This window comes from Phodopus roborovskii, unplaced genomic scaffold (assembly GCF_943737965.1).
Source record: "Phodopus roborovskii unplaced genomic scaffold, PHOROB, whole genome shotgun sequence".
NCBI classification, from domain to species: Eukaryota; Metazoa; Chordata; class Mammalia; order Rodentia; family Cricetidae; genus Phodopus; species Phodopus roborovskii.
Window position 1 is genome coordinate 8,363,082 of NW_026126638.1, and position 21,309 is coordinate 8,384,390.

Below are 21,309 nucleotides of genomic sequence, written 5' to 3' on the forward strand. Positions count from 1 at the left end.
TATTTATGTGGAAATGGAGTCCAGGGACAACCTGGACTTACCTAGTTGGTTGATTCATCCTATTCTGAATGATACTGCTTCTTAAAGAATGAACTTAGTAAAAGAGGAACTAGCCTTAAGTTCACAGAGACCCTGAACAGAAAGCACAGGGAATACCATGTCCAACCCACAGGCACTCAGCTCCCTCCATCTTCTGTGGGTAACTTTTTATACTTACCCCATAAAAGTAAAAGCCCACCTCTTAATAGTCTTTTGTTACCACCATTAGTGAAATAAAACTTAGCTGATTATAAAGCCAGTTTACTATGTCATAAAGATATCTCAGTGCATGATTTCTTCCTCTCCAGAGTCTCATTATATACTCCTGGCTGGCTTAGAACTTGGTATGAAGACTAGACTTTTGCCTCAGACTCACAGAGATCTGCCTGTCTCTGTCCCTAATACTGAAATAATAATAAGCCTCCTTGTTGATATTTGTGAGCCCAAAGAAAAATCCAGCTATATACAGTCAGTTTTACATGGTGGTCAGAGTAATCTTCAACATTGTTTGAACACAACATAGTAGTTATTTTTGTCACAATATGACAATTACTTTTGATTTATACCCTTTTCAGGTATTTAACTTTAGTTTGTACATACACTAATTATTTTGGTTAATACATCTGGACCATGAACAGAGTCAAGGACAATCTCAAATGTGTTGCAAAAGTGCTGGAGGGTTGAGAAAGTTCTCATCAGACACAAAGTAAAGGCAGGACTTCAAAGAGACCAACAAATGAGAGCTGAGTTAAAACAGTTGCAGTCTTAGATTTGTGTGTGTGTGTGTGTGTGTGTGTGTGTGTGTGTGTGTGTGCTGACCTCCAACAATAAAATTATTTTTCTTGCTACTTTTGCTACTGTTGGGAATTATAATGTATGCAGCCCCTGTGAAAGTGTTATTCAAACCTAAAGGGATCTTGACCCACAGGTTGAAAAACTGCTGCTCTATGTAGTCATGGCTGTCCTGGAACTTACTGTGTAGATCAGGCTGGCCTAGAACTCAGACATCTGCCCACCTCTGCTTTTATCACCCAAGTTCTGGAACTAAATACTGAACTCAGAACCACAGACTTCTCCTGCCTCAGCCTCCCAAGTGGTGGTATACACTCTAAACTGATGGTCTGTGACTTACATTGATTTTCTCAAGCATGAGTCAACCTTCACTCAGCTGAAGATATGGGAACCAAGGTCAGTGCTGGCCTTCTCACTCAAAGTAGGTCAGCTAATCTCCGAGGAGGACATGCTTTCCTGCCTCCCACAGTCAGCGTCTAGGAAGAACTCCACCCTCATTTTTCAAGGCTTCATGATTAGCTACATAAATTAGCTTTTGCAGTTGGCATTGGTGGATTCGGTTGGTTTGTTTTTGTTTTTTCGGTTTTGAAATAAGACTCATTCTGCTGCTGAGAATGATCTTGAACTTTTGACCCTCCCACATCTACCTCCCAAGAGCTAGGATCACAGGTATGTACCAGCACACCCAGGTTATAGGGGTGCTGCGGATCAAGTCAGGCCCTGGCACGTAACAGGAAGCTCTCCGACAACCGAGCCATACCTCCAACCCTAACAGCTACTGTTCATTCTATCATGTTGACAACAGCTTCCTGAGGCTGACCTACTTTTTCCCTCCCTGGTGTTTGGCACAAGCAAGTTCCCACTTTTGTTTTTCTTCTGAGACATCTCATTCCGTTGTCCAGTCTGGCCTGGAACTCACTAGCCCACACAGGCCTGCTGAGTTGGTATTACAGGCATGGGCCACCATGGCTGGCTTTAGCATTCTCTTGATAGTTGTTTATCAAAGGTGTTTGTTATAATGCTTGAAAATGAATTGGTAAATCAGGAGAAGCACTGTGGTTTAGGAGGTTTAGGAACTTAGAGGCAAGAAAGGCAGGAGTTCAAAGTCAGCCCCTGTTGTTAAGTTTGAGGTAACTTGGGCTACATGACATCTTGTCTCAAAGAGCAACAACAGCAACAAGAAACCCAGCCATACACAGTGTGTCCTGTAATCCCAGCATTCTGGAGGCTGAGGCCAGAGAGACCTGAGGCAGGCTTGAGGCCAAGCCGATTTGCATACTCTGGGATAGTCCTTAGGGAAGGCTTTGCTTACTGAAGCAGCAGATGGGGATTTGGGAAGAGGCTGTGCTAGAAGGGCATGAAGACTGACACTCTCTGGAATCCCAGGGACAGGGATTTGAGAACCACCATGTAGCCGTTTTTGCCTTTTCTCTATGCTGGCATCTTTCTGCTTTCCTTCATTAGTGTTTTGAATGAACTACAGAGACTCTTGTTTCTCATGTGACTTTTGCCACCCTTCCCTACGTCTCCCCAGCATGACTAGGATTCAGAGGCCTCATAATTGCCTCAGTTCTGATGAGCCATTATGACAGTCACAGTTTTCTTGTTGCGGACAAAAGGCAGGAAGTTACAGAACAGATGACAGGAGGGAACCAGGAGCTTCCATGCCCTCTGCTCACTGGATCCAGAGGAGCTTCCTTCCTGGCCCATCACTGGGCTCACCAAACAGGATGCTCCCACTGAGCTTTGGTGTCCACTTTTGATTGGTGCTCCACTGGACACAGTTGTTAAACCATGACCCATATGGTGAAATCCAGTCTCCATCTCCCTTGTCCTCTTTAGCGGTTAGAGTGACTCAGAGTCCCAACCACCTAATCCAATAATCACATGGTTGTTCTTTCTGAGGTTATCATGGGGTCCAAAATGAGTCACTCTAGCATCATAAGACAGATGTATATCCCTGGAAGTTCTGTGCCAGGAACTAAGGGAAAATACTATATTTTTTTTATTATTCATGTTATAACTTCATGTCATACCAATTTATTAAAGAATCTGACACCTTCGATGAGATAAAATGAGCAGGCTTGAGGGAAAAGGAATTGTATTTTTCTGTCATTGTTATTGTTTTGAGACCGGTTCTTACTCTATAATCTAGGCTGACCTTGAATTGATGGCATTCCTCTCTCTCACCTAAATTCTAGGATTACAGTCAAAACCTAGCATGCCTGTTTGGGAAATAAAATTCTTATGAGAAGGACAAAAGAACACAATTCAGATGAAACTTAGGTTAAAAGGACACATTATTTAAAAGAAAATAAGGACTACTTTTGTTAGGCGAAACTGACACTGTTTGGATAAGAAGGTATGAAGGCTGTTTCACTCAATTGGGAGGTATTGTGAATGCAGGCAGCCTCATGACTTGGAAAAACTTATCTTGGTAGGAAGTTCCAGCACAGGAGGGAGTGAATGACATGAACAGTGTTTTAGGAAGGCCACATTGCCCACAGGATGGAATAGTGAAAGCAGAGGAGATGGTGAGATGGGTCACAGGGTTACTTTTAATATTAGTCCTTGTGTATGGCATTTTGTCTACACAGAGCATGTTCCTGGTTCCAGAAGAGACTGCAGAATCTTCTGGAAAGGTAGTCATAGACAGTTGTGAGCTGCCATGTAGGTGCTGGGAATCGAGTCAGAACTCCTAAACGCTGAACCACCTCTCCAGTCCCATATGTATATAATTTTTAAAAGCACAGCTTTCCTACAAATATAGGATGGACATGTATGTGTCAATGGCAATTATTTAGTTCATTTGTGCACTGGTGCCAGTTGATTTAAAGATGTACTGAACAAATCCAGCTGGAAAGGCACACAGAAACATTTGCAGGGAGCAATGGCGGTATATACCTGGAATCCAAAGCACTTTTGGGAGTTGGAAGCAGGAGGATCAGGAGTGCACTACCATGGTAAGTTTGAAGCTGACCAGGGCTTCATGAGACCTTGTTTCAAAACAACAATAATGTTTCTGCTGGGTTTGAGGCAAAGCTTAGGAGGTAGTGTATCTTCCTATAGGTAAGAAATCATTTGTTTCCTTTTCTGGCAAAACCTTACAATTTAGTCTGTAACTTCACACAATAGGGCCCAATCAATGGTAAATATTAAGTCACTTGAGATCACACACTCTTAAGAAGTTCTTCAACACTAGAAGGGTGCAAAATGACCAAGAAATAATGTGGGAATCATAGTTGAGTTCCCTGGAGCAATAAGATAGGACAGAGGCTGCGCTGTCCGAGGAGCTTATATTCATGGGTCTACTGTTCAGGTATTAACAACTGAGAAGGGGTGTGATGTGGGTGTGATGGGGTATGCCAGTGTCTTCCGCTGCTCTGGGGACTTAGGGTGACACAGGCTGGGTAGAGATGGCAGAGCACAAACATTCTGTAGGTAGCTATCCTTTGTCAAAGTCCCATTAAATGAAATCACTTGCTTAGGCAGGATCTTGGGCTTGCTCCTTAACTTGCCCTCCTCCTGCTGTAGCCTCCCAAGTGCTGGGATTATGAATGTGTGGCCACACCAGGCAAAACCCTAATTTTTATATGGGGTATGTCAGAGCCCATAGGTGAGTGCACTGGCTAGTCCCATGCCAACTGGAAACAAGCCAAACTCACTTGTGAAGAGGGAACTTCATATGAGGAAATGCCCCACTGTGTGGAGTATAGTTTTTCTACCCACCGCCCCGGTTTTGTCCCGCTGCCGTGCCAGCCCCAAATAACACACCGAGACTCTGTATTAGATATAATTCTGTTGACCTGGTTACTTGTTTCTTATCGGCTAGCTCTGCCTTAATTATTAACCCATTTCTGCTGATCTATGAATTTCTCTTACCGGGGAGCCGACCGGCATACTGCTTTCTCCTGACTCTCCATCTTGGCTCCTCCTTTCTACTTCCTCTTTCCTCCTTGTCTCCTAGTCCCTCCAATCTTGCTTTCCTATTGGCCAACAGTGCTTTATTCATTAACCTGTATGAGAAGCATATATACAGAATGGCATCTCCCATCATCTCCTCTTTTCTGTCTAAAATAAAAAGAAGGGTTTTAACCTTAACACAGCAAAATATATTATACAACAGTTATCAAGTAAGAATCATAGTTAACAATATTTAGTCCATTAACATTTAGCAAGACTTGAAGAAAATATTCCATCATCTATTCTATCTTTGTGTGTCTAAAGTCTAAGTAACTTATCTTTAATCCTAACTAATGAAAACTATAACCATAACTATCTGTCTTCAACTCCTTCAAAGACCACAGAAGGATAATATATAAGCTCTAGAAATGACAGAGACAACTCACTGCCTGGTCACCCGAAGTTCTTTTGTAATCTTCCATCTTCAGCCCATAGGCCATAGTGTGTCTGGCAGACTCTTCAGCAAAGTAGGAAACTTTAAACTGTCTTCTTGTTTTGGCAGTTTGTCAGTCACTTTTCTCTGTGTCCTGCAGACTGTCTGACAGACTCTTTCATAAAGCAGGAACTCTGTAGCAATGTCCATCTTGAATCAGCAGTCACTTTTCTGTGGGTCCTGCATGTCCAGTTTATACAGCATAAAGTCAAACAGTCCAGACAAGAGCAGAATCTTGTCCAAATGGCTAGTCTTGCCAATTGGAAGCAAACTCTATAACGAGTTTCTTCAATGTCCATCTTCCTTTCTGACGTAGGTGGTGTTGCCAGGAACAATTATGTCTCATTGTCAAAAAAAACCCTAAACCATTTTAAATGCCATATTCTGTATGTCTTTGAAAGGTTTGAAGAATGCCTATCTATCTCAAATATATCTCTGTATATCTAGAAAACCTAACTCACCTAGCTATAAGTTTTGACTATTATAGGTAACTATCTAAAGTCTGTACTAAATTATGTATTACATTTCTAAATGAGCTATATAAACACAATACCTAAACAAGAGGAGAAATATACATATCACAAAATTGACCTTAAATTTTATCAATAAATGAAAATCCATTTCAAAACAAAGTATTCATATCTATACCATAATTCCTTTTTTACCTTTAAAAAGAATTGGCTATGATCATTAACCATTTATAACCAAGTCCATTTAAATGAAAACAAACACTTATAGACAATATTTGGGAATTTGGGTGTCGTTCTTTCCAAACTACTTCCTGCTGATAGGGGGGTGCTGTCATGGGGATCCTAAGAAGATGCAGAAATCCTGGCTGTAGTCTGCAAGGATGCTTTGTCCACCTGCAAGGATGCAGGATCACCTGGTACTCTTTTTTCAGGAGGCCTGGCTTGATCAAACCACATTAGTCTGGAAGGAATCCACAGCTTTTTATTTTCTGTGGAAACAAAATTAGAAATCCTTTTCCCCAGTAACTTGTCTTTGACCTTAAATTTTTGAGTCAAAGCATTTTTAAAATATATAAATTGAATTAATCCAGCAGCATTTGTTTTAACAATTGTTATTTCCTCAGCAGTCAAAAGATACAAAGACAATATAATGCCATGCAGTAACCAGATTCTCTCTGAGCTTTTCATCTTTACATGGCTTTATTATTACTCCATTTTTTTTTATTTTTATTTTTGAGACAGGGTTTCATTGTGTAACTTTTATCTGTTCTGGAATTCACTCTGCATACCAGGTTTAATTTGCAAATCACAGAGATCTGCTTGCCTCTGTCTCTCAAGTGCTGGGATTAAAGGCCTGTGCCAACACACCCAGCTGTTCTCTGTCTTTTTAAAACCATTTTTTTATTCTCTCCCAAGCCTACGTAAAACACACTGTAAACCTTTAGAGGTTTTTCTTAATATGAGTCTGTCTTTACTGTAAATCTTTATCTTTTTCTGGCCACGAGTATTTTATGTGGTAAACAACAACATTGCTGAAATGAAAGTCATGGTTGTTTCTGCTGCGGTTATCAAACATGGCGGCAGCTATATTACCGCCAGCACTGAGAGCTGTGGTCACCACCTTGGTCTGCCCTGCCATCCAGCAAGGATGCTGCCAGCTTGGAGATGTGGTCACTGCCATTGCCATCTCTCATACACACCAATAAACTGTTAGCAGAGTTATTTAAAAGCCTTGCGGTTTTTTGCCGCTTATGCTGAGTCAGGAAATTTCCCTTAAAGGAGCCAAGCAATCTGCTTGTCTCTCGCAAGTCAGAGTCCAACCAAGAAAAATGCTGTTACCAAGAAACCTTGCTTGTCTCTGTTCTTTTGTTTCTAAAACCCTTTTTAAAGCTTCTGTTAAATTTTAAGTGGAAGTTCTTATTAGCCACGTGGGTGCCATTTGTAATGAGTAGGGTTTTTCTGCCCGCCGCCTGGTCTTGTCCTGCTGCCTTGCCAGCCCCAAATAATACACTGAGACTCTGTATTAGATATAATTCTGTTGGCCCGGTTACTTGTTTCTTTTTGGCTAGCTCTGTCTTAATTATTAACCCATTTCTATGTATTTCCACATGGTCTTACCGAGAGCGGAGGAATGGCGGTTCTGTTCTCTCCAGGCTCTCCATCCTGACTCTCCTTACTACTTCCTCTTTCCTCCTTGTCTCCTAGTCCCGCCTATCTTGCTTTCCTATTGGCCAACAGTGCTTTATTCATTAAACCAGTGGAAGAAACATATACAGAATGACATCTCCCATCACCCCACCATATTGGTCTAAGGTCCATTTTCTTGATTGATGGTTGATATGGGAGGGCCCAGCTCAACTTGCGTGGCACCACCCCTGGCCTGGTAGTCTTGGGTGCCATAAGAAAGCAGGCAGGCTGGGCAAGTAAGCAAGTAGCATTCCTTTGTAGGCTTGCCATTTGCTCTTTATCCAGGTTCCTGGTCCATTTTCCCTCATTGATGGGCTAATGTGGAGCCATAAGCTGAAATGAACCTCTCCAAGCTGGTTTATCACAGCAAATATGACAGACCAGTAGAACAGATGTTGATGGCTTGACTGTTAACAGCCAATAATATGTCAATACAAAGATTAAAAAAAAGTTATAGGGGGAATGGGCATGCTGATACATGAATTTAATCTCAGCACTTGAGAGGCAGAGAGGCAGGCAGATGTCTGTGAGTTCAAGGCCAGCCTGGTCTATATTCTAAGTTCTGAGTCAGGCAGGGCTACATGAGAGACTCTGTCCCAAAACAAAAATTTATAGGGGAAACATTATCAAAATTGCATTAAATGTTGATTAGTTTTCCTGAAGAAAGAATATATGGGGGGGGGGGGGGATTAGCAAAATTCTCTTTCTGAATCTGTATACATAAGTCTGGCATTGGTGGTGCATGCCTTTAGTCCCGACACTCGGGAGGCAGAGAAAGATCTCTGTGAGTTCAAGGCCAGCCTGGTCTACAAGAGCAAGTTCCAGGACAGTCTCCAAAGCCACAAAGAACCCCTGTCTTGAAAAACAAAAACAAAAATAAATAAATAAATAATAAGTATTTGAAAAGCTCTGTGTATATAATATGTGGTTATGTTAATGAGTTTGTTTGTTTCCAGCTCACAGTTAACTAAGGAGACTGTGAATGTAACTTAGTGGTAAAGCGCTCACCTAGCACATTCAAGGCCCTAATTCAACTTCCAGCACCACAGACACTGGGTATAGTAACATAGACCCTGTAATCCCAGGATCCAGGTGGTAGAGACAGTAGGACCAAGAATTCATGGTCAGCTTTTCCCAGAAAATGAGGTTGAGGCCGTTCTGGGCTACATGCTATCTTGCCTCAAATTGTGAGGGAAAATTAATAACTAAAAAATATGGGACTCACAGCAAGAAGGGAAAACTAGAAAGAACCAGTGCTCCTTGCCAATAGATATAGATAACTCCCTGACTGGAGAGTACATTCTCCCTGCCCCCCATTATCTTAAGGACAAGGCCACTGATCTCACCAGTCCCAGAGAAAGAAAACCCCCTAACCTTGCAGGTGCACTAAACAATCCCACCTTGTAAAAACTTGGTACTCTATGAAATCTCTGTAACCTTGGAAACCTTATGGGCTGAGACTAGCAGTCTCAAGCCTCCCTTTTCCTTTAAAAACACTTCCGATAGAGTGAGGTCCTAGCGGGTTCAGTTCTTAGAAATTAAAACCTTTTGCAGTTGGGAGTCACTTCCTTGGAGGTTGAGGAAACCCATAGGCCCAACAAAATAACTCGTCTGTTTTTGATCTCACAGTTCAATAGGATGTTCATTTATTGTTTGCTATTTATTTATTTATTTATTTATTTATTTATATTGGAGACATTGTGTTTCTCCATAATGCTGGCTATTCTGGAATTCGGCAGGTAGATCAGGCTGGTTTCAAACCCAGCCTCTGCCTCCTATGTGTTAGGATTAAAGGTATGTGTCCCAATGCCTGGCTCACAAAAAGGAGACCAAAGTCCACCTCCTATATTCAATTAAACCATGCTCTTGTTTTAAGACACATATGATCCTTAAATAAGTGGCCAAATATTTGTTTCCTACCACCAAATTTAAAACACTTAAAATGTTCTGCTTTGTCTACACGACTAGGAGTGGGTATAAGGGGGAAGATTTATGGAGGCACTCATTTTCATTGCTGGTTCCAAAATGCCTATTTTGAGAGTGAGTTCATATATAATTTTTTTATAGTAAGGACCATACTTGCCTGGTCCTAAGCCTTGAGCAAATAACCCTTCTGTCATCTAATACTATTTCTCTCTCTCTCTCTGTCTAGAGAGTTTGCTATGCAACTAAACTGGCTTAGCTTTCATGAAGATTCCCTGACTGTGCTTCCTTCCCTAGAGTTGGGACTACAGGCATGTGCCCCCATGTTATATTCTCAAAGTGTCAGCAAGTAGCATGAGTGACGTGCTCTTGGTCTAAGATAGAAATAAAACAAAAACAAAACCCTCTCCCCAAATACCCAAACCCACAAGAACGATACTGAGTGTTCAGCCCGAAACAAGACAACTTTATTAACCCCTTTTAATCCCAAGACACATGAAATAATACAGAAGAGACAGAAAGAATGTAAGAGCCAGAGGGTGGAGGCAAGTACTTTGAAAGGCTGTCCTGTGGACATAATGAAGGGTAAAAGGGCCAGCCAAACCACAGCCAAAGAAACATACTCTGCCCCAACCAACTCAGTACAGAAACCAACCAACCCCTGAGCATGAAACTCAGCCAATCTCTGAGTCTGTCAAAGCTCAGGGATTGAAATCCAACCAATTCCCACCCTGAAAATCCTTATCCTGGAAAGTCTCCATCTCCTTAGAAGCCCAATATAAGCCCCATGTCTGGTCAGCTTGCTGCTTTTCCCACCATGCCAGAAGCAGTCACCCTCTTGGATTCTTCCCTCCCAGAAAAGTCTCTTGAATGAGGTTTGGGTAAGATCTTCTTTCCCTAGAATGGAAAAAGCTGAGCAGAACTGTAACACCTTGGCTGGGGAAACCTTCCCCTAGCAGAGTGGAGTTGTTACAGTCTGGGGAACTGAACAGAACTGTAACAGCTTCACTTGGGGAAAGATTTCCCTGAAGCACCTGTGGTATTCCTTGGCTCCAGACTGCCAGGATCCCATTCCATCTGAGCTGCAATGCTTGCATGTAACATGGCTATTATTCTCCTAAATACACTGCAGCTGTGGTTACCTACTTAAGACCTTTAAAGATTGAGCCACCCAGGGTTAGGGTTAGGTTAGTTAGCATTAACTGTCAATTTGGCAGAGCCTAGAACCACCAGATTGGGTAACATCACTCCCTGGGCAGGTAATCCTGGGTAGATAAGGAAGCTAGTTGAACATAACCTGGAAATGAGGCTAGGTACTTCCTTTCTTCCTATAGGCTGCTTTTGTTCCCTATTTCACCATAGCAAGCAAATGAAGAGAACAATGGGAAGGCCCTCTCCAGGCTCCACCACTTACTGTGGAGCTTTCGGTGGCTGGTATGGCAGCTGCTGGAGGAGAGAGAATTATACTTTTCTTTTGTTGTGGGCGTTCCTTCCTACTGGTAGGGTTTTCCATGCTCCAGTGGATGACCCCATACCCAGGCACATATGGGCAGCACTAACTGGACTTAGTAGGTTATGAGAGAGAGAGAGAGAGAGAGAGAGAGAGAGAGAGAGAGAGAGAGAGAGAGAGGTGGGGGCATGAAGTTGGGAGGTGGACATTTGGGAGAGACATGGAAGGTTTTAGAGATGGAAATGGAGTGTGTGTGAATATGACCATATTTTACTATATACATGTATCAAATTCTCAAGTACCACTTACCCAATTTAAAACACAAGGGTACACAAAGGACCTTACAAAAATGACATCTGTTGTATCACTGCATGTAGAATTTCCAAGGAACACATTTAATTTGAATGATGCAGTAGTCTGGAGCCAGACTTTTTTTTTTTTTTAAACCTCAATTCTATCATTAAATAACTACATAGCCTTGGGCAAGATATAAACACAGAGTAGCAGTAGTTTGTCTCTTATAAGGTTGTTATGAAGATCAAATGAGACAATCCTCTTAAGGTTTTTAGCAATGGCAAAAACTAAATAAAGCAAATAAATGAAATTAACTACTCTTTTCTTCTTTAAAGTTCATAAATATGGTATTTCCCAAGGTCTGCCCTGACTTCTATTTTATTATTTATTATCCTTAGAGGATAATGGTGGTTTCTGAGTTCATCTATGCTATAAGCTACCATATTTCTGAGTGGTGTGTTTACTGGGTCTTTCATAAATGGAGTTAATTTAAACCAGAGATACTTTGAACATAGCCAGATTACCTTACTGTATCTTATTTTACATCTTAAACTTTTATTTACTAAGTAAATAATTGTACTTGGTTATGAACATGAGTCCCATGAATGCTAGACAAGTACCCTAGTAATGAGCCTTTATATCTATCCCCAACATATTTAACTTTGAAAGTAGTTCAATTAGATATATGTATTTGTTACTTTCTTTTAGTTGTAAAAACTGTCTGACAAGAGGTAATTCAAGTATGAAGGGCTTATCTCATAGCCCTTAAGAATGTGGGGTGACTGGTCAGTTTATCTGCAGTTCTGTGAAGAGATGCCGAGATCCAAGAAACTATAAGGAAAGCATCTAATTAGGGGTTGCTTACAGTTTCAGACTTTGTGGCAGTTTCAATGAGAAGGCCACACCTCCTGGCCTCTCATATTTGAACCCTTGGGCCTCAGTTTGTGGAACTGTTTGGGAAAGATTAGTAGGTGTGGCCTTGTTAGAGGACATGTGCCAATGGCAATGGGCTTTGGGGTTCTAAAAGCCTATGCCAGGGCCAGGCTCTCACTCTTCAACTGCTGTTTGCAATTATGATGTAGAGTTCTCAGCTGCTCCTCCAGTGCCACACCCATCCGCTTCCTGCCACGATGGCCATGGACTAACCTTCTAAAGCTGTCTGCAAGCCCCCAATTAAGTGCTTTCCTTTCCTTTCTTTCTTTCTTTTTTTAAATAAGAGTTGAGTTAGTTGGTCATGGTGTCTCTTTACGGCAGCAGAACGGTAACTAAGTCAGGGTGAGTCCATGACCATCATCGCAGGGAGCCTGGAAAGAGGCAGGCAGACATTGGCACTGGAGCAGTAGCTGAGAGCTGATGTTTGATCTGCAAGTTGGAGGCAGAAAGAAAGAAATTGGTCCTGGTTTGGGTTTTTCAAACCCCAAAGCCTCCCTGCAGTGACACACCTCCTCCCATAAGGCCATACCTCCTAATCCTTCCCAAAACATTTCTGCCACCTAGGGACCAAGTGTTGGAATTTATAAGCCTATAGGGGTCATTCTCATTCAAAGTACCACAGTTGGGAAACACAGAAAATGGATGCTGGAGTTCATCGGGCTTTCTGTTAGAGTTTGGATGAAAAATGTCTCACATAATCTTATGGATTTGAATTCTTGCTCTGAACTGGTGGTGCTGTTCTGGTGGTACTGTGGTAGAACCTATAGAAAGGGGAGCCTTGCTGGAGAGGTACCACACTGGGCATGCTTTGAGGGTTTATAGCTTTGCCCCATGGCCCGCTTGCTCTCTGCTTTCTGTGTGATCTATCAGCTTTTTAATCCTTCCTCCTCTGTGATTATGGACATCTGGCTCTCCAGAACTGCAAGCAAAAAAAAAAAAAAAAAAAAAAAACTCTTACATTACTTCTAGTCATGGTATTTCATCATGCAACAGAAAAACAAATGTACTTCTTCAAAGGCTCCTTTTCTTCCTTTTTCATTTCATTAAAAAAAAAAAAAAAATCTTGGCAACTATTGCTATGAAGACACCCTAACCAAAGCAACTCTTATAAAGGAAAGCATTAATCGGGGCTGGCTTACAGGTTAAGAGGTTTAGTCTATTAATGTCACAGCTGGAAGCACGGTGGCACATAGGCAGACACGGTGCTGGAGAAGTAGCCGAGAGCTCTACCTCTGGATCTGCAGAGAGCAGGAAGTCTCTGAAACCTCAAAGCCCACCCCCAGTGACATACTTCCTCTAACAAGGCCACATCTACTCCAATAAGGCCATACTGCATAGTAGTGCCTCTTCCTATGCGTTTTTAGAGGCCATTTTCATTCAAATCACCACAGCAATTATTTTAAATACTTTCAAATTGCTGTGCTAAAGTACCATGAGCAAGGCAACTAATAAGGCATTTAATTGGGCTTATGGTTTCAGAGGAGTCCATCACTATCATAGTAGGGAGCACAACATCAGACAGGCATGATGATAGATCTAGCATAGCAGCTAAGAGCTCACATTCCAGTCAACAAACAGGAAGCAAAGAGTGCACTGGGCATGGCTGCAGGGTTTTAAAGCCTCAGATTCCAGCTCCCTTGACACACATCTTCCAACAAGGACACACATCCCAATCCTTCCTAAGCAGTTCTACTAGCTAGAGACCAAGCATTAAAACATATGAACCTATGGGGCATTCTCATTCAAATCACCACAAGCAACTACAAAGTCCTTGTAAGCACAGGTAGCTTCTGCTGATTTTTGTTTGTTTGTTTGTTTTTTGAGACAGGGTTTTCTGTGGTTTGGCGACTTCCCTGGAACTAGCTCTTGTAGACCAGGCTGGTCTTGAACTCACAGAGATCTGTCTTCCTCTACCTCCTGAGTGCTGGGATTAAAGATGTGCGCCACCACTGTCCGGCTTTCTGTTGATTATTTTTCTAAGCACATACACAGTAGAACCTCTAACAAAGAATCCCTTAAGAATTTGAGTACAGTGTTAAGGGTTATGCTATCTTTACCGAATGAGGCAGTGTGACTCATCAGATTGGCCTGATTCCTAAATTAAGCCTAACCTCTGGGCAGTGAAATCAAGTCAGGTATAAGTACTTGTGGTTAAATCCTGTTCAACTTGTTTAATCTGAAGTTATGAATTCATAATTTCTCTCCCTTTATTTTTCAGTGCTAGGGTGGCTAGAGAGGATCTGCTGAAACTTGGAAGGCAGAAGCAAAACACTGGCAGTTCTGCTCAGATGTAGTAACAGAGAGGTTAGCACTTTCTGGGCCATGCTCTGGCCTTCATTTCACCTTTAGCGTTCTTAGCTGCCAAATCTGTTTGACCAATAATGACACAAGGGGTGGGGATTGCTGAACAGAGGCAATACTGAACAGATTGCTCCTTTGACATCCCACTTAAGCAACGAATGTACTTGATATTTCTTATTAATTAGCTGGTGACTTCTTCCCTTTTGTTCCAGCAAACCCTCATGGATTGCTATTATCATCAGTTCTAACTGCAGGTATATGGGCTTAAGTAAATGTCTTAACCCCAGAACCCATGAGGCTATCAAATTGTTTTATCAAACCCCTGGTGATACATTATTGGTACAGGAAGTGGGTCCAGGGAAAATGAAGAATGGTGACAAAACTTTCAATTTGGTTCCCTCATTTGCCTAAACCTATAAATGAATAGTGATACTGTTATCTATCAGGAATAAAATGGCTGTTCATCGAATAAAGTAGCCAGATAGTTCTACTTTAACCTATAGAAAACTATGACCTACAGGCAAACTAAAAAATTAAGACTCCTGACACTATACAAAAAATTCCACTCACCAGGACTGGTGGCATGTGCTTGTAATCCTAGATACCTGGGAGTCTGAGACACGAGGATTTCAAGTTCAAGGCTTATCTGGGCCTTACTGAGTTCAAGCCAGCTCAGATAACTGGGTAGGACTTGTTGCAAAACTTAGGAGAAAAAATAAAGATCAAACAAACAAAAATAACAAAAAAAGAAAGTTGGGCACATGCCTTAAAGATACAAAACAAAGTAGCACAAAGGGATTAAGGACATAAACACTAGAGTTGAAACTAAAACAACAAAGAAGTAACATAGGGTTTCCTTTACAAAATTGGTCATAACAAGAAAATTTAAAAACTAAAAACTAAGCCTCTTCTACTCTGTCACAAGTGCTGAGTGCATGCTCCAGGCTCAAAACATACATTTAATATTTAAAATTGAACCCTCTCCCCTAGCAAACCCACATAAATTTACAAATCCCCTTCAGGAGGCTTTTTTTGTTCACTTCCTCTTTTTGTACAATCGCCCAGTGAAACAGCCAAGACTGGCTCTGTAGCCTATAGTCCTGCAGAAGCCCAGAGGTGGAAGAGAGCTCCTCCCCCCACTCCCACCCCCTTCCCCCTGCTTCCTGCAGAGCAGAAGTCGATATCAGAACATGCAACTTCTACAACTTCCGCTCATGCCCAGAAATGTTCCGGATGCAAGCAGTTCAAGGTGCTGAGGCTGTTGAGTTTTCCATAAGGCCGCTTTTGTCTCTCGGCACTCACTGGGATCAGGGCTGGCTGCCCTCCCGTCAGAAGCTGTGGCCTGCAGAAGTCAGCCTTACAGCAATCTCCTGCCCTGAGGCTGCCCTGGGTCTACAGAGCCAGGGACCGACTGGTGCTGCTTAGGGTCCATGAATGAAATCCTGTAGACACCATGGGTTTTGCTTTTATAAAGGGACAGTGTGCACTATTTGGTCTCAGAAGATCTATTACTATGCATAAGTAAAGTAGGCAACATACTTCTTAAAAGTTTGGACTCCTGTTGTTGGTTTTTTATTCTTTTGTTCTTTGGTCTTGGGAGCCTGCCACCCAGCTCCCAAGTAAATCACACACACACTGCACACACTGCACTGCACTGCACGCACGCAGTCTTACTCTTAAGAACACCTAGCCTTATCTTGGCTTGTTTCTTGCCAGCTTTTCTTAACTCAAATTATCCCATCTATCTTTGCCTCTGGGCTTTTATCTTTTTCTATTTCTGTATACCTTTTCTTTACTTCCTAATCTATGTCTTGTGTAGATGGGTGGCTGCCCCCTTGATGCCTTCCTCTTTTTCTTCTATCTTGCTCTTTCTTTTCTTAGATTTCTCCTTCCATTTATTCTCTCTGCCTGCCAGCTCAGCCTATTCTTTCTCCAGCCTTGATATTGGCTGTTCAGTTCTTTATTAGACCAATCAGGTATTTTTAAGGCAGGCAAAGTAATGAAGCTTCACAGAATTAAACAAATACAATGAAAAAATGCAACACATCTTTGCATCGTAAGTGCTCTACAGCATAAACAAATGTAACACACCTTAAAATAATTTTCCACAACAGACTCAAGATGGTTCAGTAGTTAAGAGCACGGGTTTTCTTCCAGAGAACCTAGGTTTTGTTGCCCACACGCACATGGAGAAAAGGCTCATGGATGTCTGTAACTTCTGTTCTAGACAATCAATACTCCCAGTCTCTACCTATACTTCATACCCACTGTGCACAGACACATTTAAAAAACATCTCTTAGGAAAGGTTTAGAAACTTCATTGATAAAGAACTGTGTCGTTTCTTTCCTTCCTTTCTCAGCAACTCTCCATAACTCCATTACCACTTCAAAGCCATCACCAGATGGGCAACTCTTACACTTTCAAGTTCAGCATATGGCACAACCTTGGTTGGCCACCTCAGAACACAGCTCTTGTGTGCTGACTCTCAGGAAACACTTCCAGAAGATTTCACTTCAATGATGCTGGTTTCCTCCTCCTTTTTCTTTTCTTCTTTGTTTGTTTTTGAAGACATGGTTTCTTTGTGAGCAGCTCTGGCTGTCCTGGAACTTGCTTTGTAGGCCAGGCTGGCCTCAAAATTTGAGATTCTCCTGCCTCTGACTCTAGAGTGCTGGAATTAAAGGCATGAGCCACCTCTGCTCCAGTTGGATGGTCTCTTATTAATCACAGTTGACTCTTTGGCCTCAGTTGACCAGCATCCATTGTCCCAGCAAAACAAAGATTTTACTTTAGTGGTCCTGCTCTCTTGTTAATCACCACAGATTCTTCACAAAACTGCCCAGTAGTCTTTGCTTCCTTCTGAAATGTCACAAGCCAGGTTTCCATTTGTACTGCTCCAGTTTGTACTGCTCTTAACATTCTTATCTTCCAAGCTCATTGAACTTTCAACACTCAATGACGACTTTAATCCAATTGTTCCACAATCCTCCCCCAAACATGTTCAGAACCATCACAGCAATAAAAACCTCCCTGCTCCTCTGATGTTGGATGCTGGAGTAGGAAGATGGGAGCTCACATTTTCTTTCCTCCTTTTTTCTCCTTTTTTGTTTTTTGAGACAAGGTTCTCCGTGTAGCCCTGGCTGTCCTGGAACTCACTCTGTAGATCAGGCTGGACTTGAACTCAGAGACTGACCTGCCTTTGCCTCCCAAATATTGAGAATAAAGGGATGTGCCACCACACCCAGCTGGGTCTTATCCTTTCAAGGTTTCTCTCTTTCTGTCCTTTTTGGTTTCTTGGAGACAAGGTTACTCTGTGTAGTCCTGGAACTCACTCTGTAGATCAAGCTGGCCTGGAACTCAGACACCCTGCCTGTTTCTATCTTTGGAGAGCGGAGATTAATGACAAGCACCACGACTTCCTTCTAGATTTTTACTAGGTTAAGTCAGGTTACTCAAGATAACCTGTCTCTCAACTCAAAATCAATTTAGGATCTTAATTTTAATCTAGAAAAAATATCCCCAAACTCCCCCCCCCAATAGGAAAGTGTAACCCTTCCTGGAATTCTCTTGTAAACCAGGCTGTCCTCCTAGTTAAAGATCGGCCTGCTTGTTGTCTCCATTGCTGGGATTAATGTCGTGGGCCACCACTGCCCTGCCCTTTTACTTTTGATATACTCAAAAAGAGATCACTAATTCCACCCTCATTCAAGCCAAAAGGACTAAACCTAGCTCAAGCCATGGTTCTGGCCGTTTTGGGTTGCTGCCATCACTTAGTAGTAAAATAGTGGCCTAGAACATGGTTGGTCTGGATATTGTAGCACATATTTTTGTCCTCAGGAGTTGTTTCTTGAATTTAATATCTCTCTAGTTTGCTTGCCTAACATCCAAGTTGAACTGTTAATTAAGTACAGGACAACATTGAAAGCTGTGAGCTTTCCTGGAGACAGTCTCAAGCCCAGGATGATGTGGAAACATGTGGTCACAGGTTGTCCTACTGAAGGTGCTGCTTCACCCTCCCTGAGTGCCACTGGAACTCCACCCAGAAGCTATTACAGCTGGCTATGAGAGTGTAGCTTTCCTCAGTGTCACAACATAGTTTTGGAACACAGTGATTGCTTAAGTTACTATTATACAAACACTTGGAGAAATTACATGTTAAGTGAGTAAACTTTTCGCCTAATATTTCGCTGGCTCTTACTGGTTTGTAAAACACACATTTAGATTCTTTCCTACATTCCAGTTCTCTCAATTTGGTTGAGCAGTTATCATTACTATTTCAGAGACAAGTGAATTTATGGTATGAAGTGTGAAGGTATGATTGGTAGTGCTTGCTCTGCTATATATTTCCTAAAAAGGGGAGTTTTCCCTCCATATCCTGATAATTAACACAATTCATTTGAACTTAAAAAAAGATAAACGACCTGTAACCAACACCCGAGAGGTTCTGGCAGAATGAGTTCGAATTCCAGACCAGTGTGGGCTACATAGCTACACGCAAGTCTAGACTGTGATACACTGTATGAATCTGTCTCCACAAAACAAAATAAGGTGAAAATCGAAATGAAAAATAAATGTTGAACGAATTCTACTCTAGGATTCCAGACTTTGTGGAAAATCTTTCCGCTGTTTTATTCAAAACACTCACCTACTTCCTTTCTCAAGTTTCGTGGAGGGTGTTCACTGAGGAATCTCCACTCAAAAAAACACCTCGGAGGTAGCGTGGGTGGGTGGGGGAGGAAGAGCCAACCGGGGGCGGGGGTGGGGGAAAAATTACCTCGGGTTGCGATCGAGAAGACAGCAGCGCCACCACCGCACGCTCGCTTCTCATTTTCGAGGCGGGAGGCGTGGCCAAAGTCCCTCATTCAAATAAAAAACCGGCAGATTTGCATGGCGAACAGGCACCGCGCGCGCTCATTGGCCGGCGGCACAGTGGGCGGGGTACCGGGTGCGCTCGCGGAGCTCCGCCCCCAGCCTATTTGCATAACGGCCCCGGCGCGTGCAGGGGAGAAGCGGGTTTGTTTTTGAATCTGCGGAGGCGGCGGAGTGGAGCGCACGGCTGAGGCGGCCGCGTCCGGGACGGCTGCGCGGGACGGCTGTGTAGGAAGGAACTCGGGTGGGTCCCTGCCCGTCAACCCCCGCCCCCGAAGGTATACGCGTGTGCCAGGGGGCTGCGGCAGCCACCGCCGGCGACAGCACTATTGTATTTCCGAGGAGTCAAGACCGCATTATGGCGGCTGCGGGAGTTGAGTTCGCGCCTGCGCGCTTGCGGAGCTGCGGGCGGGCGCTGCATGGGAGCACGTGACCGTCGGGGGGGGTGGGGTCGGGCTCTAGCTGCAGCTGAGCAGCTGGCCGGGGCGGTGGCTGCGCAAGCGCAATATTCATTTTCGAGATGGAATGTTCTCGATGGACGCCATTTGGGTTCTAGACTTAATTTTTCTCACTCTCGAGGAGGTTTCATCCCGCCGTCCTCCTCGCCTCACGCTTCCCGGGGAGAACGTTCCTCTCGCGTCTTACGACGTGGGCCGACCTTGAAATCCGTTAAACCCTGTGACTCGTCCAGGCTGCAGACCCCCTTTAGTGTACGCATCGCCTCCTGTGGTTCTCGAGTGTCAGATCGCTTTTCCTTGGGTGTTTCTGGAATCGCGTGCTGCTTCGGCAGATCAGACCGGCACCTAGTGGCGTCCCCGGGGGAAGTGCATTTACTTCAGCTGCACTTTTGTAAATAGTTTTTAACCCTCTTTTTGCCAGTTCGCTTTTGGACGTGCAACGTTTACAAATTGGGGGCGATTTTATTTTTTGAAATGTTAGCTTGGGAGAAGGACAAGAAAAGAATTTTCAAGCTGGTCAAGTTGGAATCTCAATTTCTTCAGCTTTTTTTTTTCCTAAGAAATATTTTATCCAGATCAAAAGTTTCACTCTTCTTGAACAGTTTTGCCAAAGCACTTCAGTCTTGCGTGTTTTTAATTCTGTTATTTCTTAAGTTGTATAATGGCTAAAAATAATCAGTGAACTCGTTTCCTCATCATTTTATGATGACGCATAAGTTATTAAACGTAATAATTCTTCAACATATTTGAAATTACATTGAGGACTTTATGAGTTGAGTCAATCAAAAATTTTTGAGTTTTTAAAAGAAATATTTGCACTGGTATGTATATGACGTACACTTGTTTAAAACATTTTTTTTTCTTTTGTCTTTTTTTAGCTGTTTGTGTTCTGGTTTTAGTTTCTTGAAATAACGATGGAGAGCTACTGTTTTCTTTCAAATAGTAATGCCACTATATTTAAATTTTATATGACAAATGGGTCAAGGATACATACGATATGATTTTCGTATTCTGCCACTTGTTTCTTACTGGTCTAAAAATTTGTAGGTGGTTTCATGAACTTCATGTGTCCTTCATGTATACGGTTGCTTTCTTGGTTGATTATGTAACTCAAGCCTGAGTCAGTCTGTTGTCAAACAGAGAAGTGCAATTGCATATAATGGCTGTTTGGGGGATATCTTTATTACCTGACGCATACGCTTAGAAACAGTAAGATGTAATGGAGCACTTTTGGTTGACTGGTTTTTGTTTTTATTTTGGTTTTTTGTTCTTTGAAATGCTGTGACATTATGGCATTGAATAGAGGGATAGTGAAGAGTGACACCCCCTCCATCTAAATTTGATCTGATGTGATTGATCATGACCCTCTGTTGTCTTGTACACAGAATGAAGGCAGTTTTGCATTCTTGAGACTTTCATGCTTCTGTGGTGCCCCCCTCACCCAGTATTTATCCTCCGTTATTTTGGTTCATATATTTAAATTTATACTTTTGTTTGAATACACAGATGATTGTGTCTTGGGTTAACATTGAAGACCATAAGAGGTGCTGATAGGATGTAATGTAAAAAATGTCAATATTGAGGGCCAGTTTTACCTTCCTATTTCTTAGAAGGTACATATGACTTTAAATTTACTGAAGTTAACGGAGTATCTGAATGCCAATGGTTTATTCTTTGCTGTTTTGTCTAAACAGGTAAAG

The 21,309-nt window shown here is 42.4% G+C and overlaps 1 protein-coding gene across 2 annotated transcripts in view; it reads left to right on the forward strand.

The window, feature by feature from the left end:
• Window positions 1-19,242: 19,242 nt before the first annotated feature.
• Atf7ip (activating transcription factor 7 interacting protein) overlaps window positions 19,243-21,309 on the forward strand; it is a 76,662-nt gene continuing 74,595 nt past the window's right edge. The window contains exon 1 of one of the 2 annotated variants that reach the window (XM_051173147.1): window positions 19,243-19,395. The gene's annotated coding sequence lies outside the window, so the exon portion shown is untranslated. Of the gene's footprint in view, window positions 19,430-21,309 lie in introns of both variants that reach the window. The other variant, XM_051173148.1, reaches the window with a different exon arrangement.